We start from the raw sequence: 5,140 nt of genomic DNA, 5'->3' as shown, positions 1-5,140 counted from the left end.
ACCCGCATCGATTAGTAATGAAAGACCCTGGCCTTGGTGTAAGCCCAACATCACTTTGGATCCAAGCCTACACACAGGTCGCACGTAAGAAGGATTAATGAGACAATTTGCCAAACCTCACGAAACATTCTTTACAGGTCATGCTTATCAACTAGACAGGTAGTCTTTAATCGTTTCATGATTACCCATGCATTTGACGTTAACACTGGTGAGTTAAATCTTTCAAACATACTTGATCATGAATTCTTTATTTGAAAAGTTTGCGAAGAATCACAACATTTGTCCACTCGTTGTGATGAACATTACCAGCATGCAGCGGGTGTATTGCATTTGATGACATAAACTTATAAGAGGGCTTATTCTAAATTTCTTAAATATAAGTTCAATTACCGATACACAACAAAGACGTTTGAAGCTACAGGCATTTTCTGAAATGAAAAATGAAGCCGATCGATCTTTATTATGATCAAATTGTGCCGAGAGAATTGAACATCCACATTGTGTCGATATCTTGCTGTCAAAAGTGGACGTCATTGTACTTTGATATATGGAGTGCTTTTAGGCTAAGAGAGTCAGTCTATCATCAGAATTGCAAAGGAGCTAGTAAGTCTTGTCTGAAAATCCGTTCTGGAAGTTCCGCGGGGTTATATCTCTTCTGTGTTGACTGAGAGGCTTACATGGAGTTCCTTTAGTTATTAGCTGAAGTTAAGTGATGTATGACGTTTGTTGTCGATCAAGGTCACCCTTCGGCCATCTTATATCATTATATTACGTTCTCTTCCGATGAAAATTAATTGCAAGCCGATTAAAGATGGTATACTGTGATATTCTGGGTCAAGTCATACATGCGACACAGTAGAATCACCTTTTTGAAATGAACTCAAGTTTGAAATATTCATTTTTCATGAGGAGGCAGATATCACTCAAAAGAGATAAAAATGCCGAAAAACCTTCCAGGATTTGTAGCACAGATACGGGAAAGAAAGAAGGCAAACCAGTTTTGGATGTAAAGGCATATTTCGTAAATTGGTAATACTTTTGTGCTGTTATAACAGATTGACCTAGCCTTGACGTAACGATACCGAGGATACAATTCATTTACTTCACTAGTCTTGTAAAATGAGAGGAGTACCATCTGAAGTAAACTTAACTGATTATTTGCAGCTGAAAAAACGCAAAAATTGTCCACATCCAGTTTTTAATTTATATCTCAACAAATATTTACAGTAATAACACCTACAATATCTCATTTTAAAGTGTATAAAATGGACTTCTTAGGAAAATATAAATTTCATCATTGAAACCCAGGACTTTCTTGATAAATAAAATTTAAAAGACAAAATAAATAAGAAATAGTGTAAAAATTGAGGTCAAAGTCACTTTTCCTCATAGGTATAGATTATTTAAGATTAATTGATAAAAAAAAAGTAGATTGTTAACTTGTCAGCAACATTTCCTGAAAATCTAATAGAAAAAGAATAAATAATGAATTTTTTATGAATTTTTATGTGCGTCATGTCATTCAAAAAAATTAGCAGAAAAAATGTTTGGGGGGAAATTCAACTTTTTATCAGGAGGGTGGGTGGGTCCTGATGTGTTACTAAGTGAATGAATTAGCCGTTTTAACATCCCTTCTAACTAATGGGAGTCCTCAGAACTAGGACTAAATCACAACTATTCTCTCTGACAAAGAAAAAAGCAGCAAAGTATAAAAAAGATACCTTTTTTTTTTAATTTAAATTTTTTTTGTATATATTTTTGAGAAACAATATCAGAAAACATTGGAAAAAACATTAGCAAAATGTTATAATTATGGGAAATATGGTACACCAAAAATTTAGCTATGGAACTTCTTAGAATAAAACACTGCAAAACAATCCCAACCCTTACTAACATGAATATACTTCTGATATTGAGCCGGTGCATTACAATAAGATCGAACCCCAAAATCTCCCCAATCCTCTTTATAACATACCGTACAGCGTCTCTGAGTATCAGAGGAAACTGGGATATGGACAGTTGTAAACTCCTCTGGGGCGGAAGAGGGTGATTTCACCGTGGTATTCTCGGGTGGACTACCATAATCGGAGAAACCACAGAGTTGCCTAACAATTTCTTCCCGGAAATCACCCAAGGAATAATTAGAGGGCCTTTTTAAAGCACCTTCGTCAGGAAACTAAGCCCTATGCTCTTTGAAAAGGATAAAGCTATTGACTACAGCCATGTCAATTAGGTGGTAAAACAAAGTTTCCCACCACTTCGTGGACTTACTTGGTACACTATTTGTGGTTAGAATTTGATCAGATCGGTCAACCCCATTCATAAACTTATTGCAATTAGCTACAACTTTAGGTTGTGATATTTCCCTTGTGTCCCACACACCATCCACCTTTCTTTTCCTGTTGAGCAGACCATGGTAATTAACTTTATCTATAGTTGATAACATTGAAATTACTTTGTTATCCACCCACTGAAGTACCAAAAGAGGAGGATCCTTTCCCAACGCATGTCACCCTTTTTTTCCCCTTAGCCCATTCCTTACTCTTTTTGAACGCAGCTGGAAAGCCTCTCCTGGTTTCCAGGATGGTACCAGTGGCAAGGACTCCCTGAGCAAACAAATCTTTGAACAATGGGACCGATTTATAAAAGTTATTGACATAGAAATGGTAACCCTGATTTAGAAAAGGCCAAAAGTCTCATCATAACCATCATCATAACCTAATTAAATTCACTAGTTTTCTACCCTGCGGCTCTACCAACGTGGTCATTGAAGTCTACAGTGTAGCCATTTGAACTGTCTGCCAAAACCCACAATTTGATACCCCATTTGGCGAGCATGTCTTTGATTTACTGTCGTATACCAGACCTGTGGCGAGACTTATCCATCCGCTCATCAATAGCTAAATTTTGTCTGGGCTGGTACAAGGCAAGACACCTAGATTTAAAATAATCAATAAATGACTCAACTTTACGCAACTTATGGGATATATCTTCTTCAACGGGATCAACATGGCCATTAGGGCTTTACATCTGGTTCTGGGCATGATTGCTCTTGCCCAGAGACCATGATATAGGGTCTTTAAGCTCCAACACTTGTCAAAGCCCCAACGAGTTTCAATAGCCTAACAAATGTAAAGAATACAACGGCTGACCTTTTGGGAAATTTAAATCTACCTGTATCTCAGTAAAGTAAACATTATCAGATATGGACTAAAGTCGTGGCGTTATACTGCAACAAAGCAATGGAACGCATCACCTTATGATATTCGTGCGGCGCCTGGCTCAAATGACTTTTAAAGTAGTTCCGGAAATCAGTGACTGGCAGCCACAGTTTTCGCTACAATGTATGTACGCTCGAATCTGTATTAAGGTCGTTCTTTATAAAGTCCCAACAGCCTGTTTGTATTGTCTCCCACCTGTTTTGAACAGTCACTTAAAGTGGACCACTCAAATAAAACTAAGAATAATCTTTCAAGTATTTTTTTGGGTACATTAATATTAAACGGTCAACTATGGCATAAAGTGGCGTTGTGTATCATCTTTTACAATACCCCTAGTCTGTATAAAGCGGCAAACCTGTATTAAGCGGTCACAAAGCTAATCGTGTTTTCCACGCTAAATAAAGCATGTATGTAAGTATGTATGGAAACTAGGTATCAATATCTTCTCGAATTTTTAAAACCATTTCCGCAAATCTAAGTTATTTTGAAATGGCAACGACTGACTGCAGTAAGACCAATGTGAAAATGGCGCTAAAAACACCAAAGTGGAACCTGATGGAAGCAAACCAAAGAGGAACTGACAACAGATTTGCCAATGTGATCACCGAAGTGAAACCTTACGACTATTTCTAAACTCCCATACGGCAAAGAGGACCGCGGCGCTGTAAGTTTATTTTTAAATATATACTTTGCTATTTTCTACTGCCTTTCACAACATAAGAAGTGAAATAAATGGTGACTTATATGTCTGTCCCGTTTTGTTACTGTTTGCGTCTTTTTTTTTTTTCACGTTTTACCCCATTTCTCTGCACGTAAGCTCTTGAATAGTTCGTTAATGCTGCTTACCGTACGTCATTTCATGAGGTAAATATGCCATAATTTCCGTAAGATAATTTCCGTATTTGCTTCAGACAGGAAAGCGGGATCCTTAGAGTTTCTTTCTAAGTCAGGGTTGGTAGGCCTAATAGTAGCGTTTCGAACTTATTATCGTGTTTTTGTCGCTGATTAAGCCGGTTCTGTGATAGTCTTCACTTAATTCATTCAGACTTTAAAAAGTGAGAATGGGCCTCACCATGTTGTTAAAAAACTATAGTGTAAGATCACGGTTAGTCAGCTGTAGAAAACGACAATTTCTTGATAAATCTTTTGATAAATCTTAGCGTTGGTATCCTTGAAAGTAACGGTAAGAACACGATAAAAGAGAAAATTGCTTGTAAAGGTAACACGTTTTTCCTTTTCGTAACGAAAAGTAAATTTAGTAATCACCATGACTAACAATGGGAATTGTGTGTCTGATTACAATTCATCGTACACGGTGATTTCTTTTTATAGTTTTGTTATTCCTTTAAACTCACGGACAGTTCAACACCAGGTACCGACAACCTTCTCAATTCTCTAGTAACTCAAGCGACAGTGAAAGCTCAAATTTCTGAAGAAGTTACGAAAGACGTGGGAGCTTCTGTCGCGAAAGGAATGGACTCTTCCAGGAGCTACTTCGCTGCCTTCTTAAAAAACCACTTACTCCGCTGGCACCTTGCCTGCTATTCTAAAAAGAAACTAGGCATACATACAAGAGTGAGGTGAGGTCAAAGTACCTCAGAAGGTTGGAAATAATTGATCATTTATTCACCTAAGTGGAGGTGAACAGTGGTGGATAATTATCCACCACTTTCACCGACACTTAATTAATGATCGTTTTAGTATATACCTTACAGATACCAAAAAAATTAGTTTATATCTTTTAATATACTGTAAAATGGTCAGAAAATTAAATTCTTGACGAATGATTTTGTCTCATAGGCTGCTCGGAGGTGATAATACTTCCTATTCACTTCCGAACTAGCCAATCAGCGCGCGCGAATAGCAATACTCACTTGTGTGTAGTATATACCAATTTCCTTAACTGTTAGTTCTGAATA

The sequence above is a fragment of the Pocillopora damicornis genome, chromosome 3 (genome assembly GCF_964200805.1).
Source record: "Pocillopora damicornis chromosome 3, jaPocDami1.2, whole genome shotgun sequence".
Classification (NCBI taxonomy): domain Eukaryota; kingdom Metazoa; phylum Cnidaria; class Anthozoa; order Scleractinia; family Pocilloporidae; genus Pocillopora; species Pocillopora damicornis.
The sequence above is the reverse complement of the archived record's forward strand: the minus strand, read 5'-3'. Positions refer to the sequence as shown.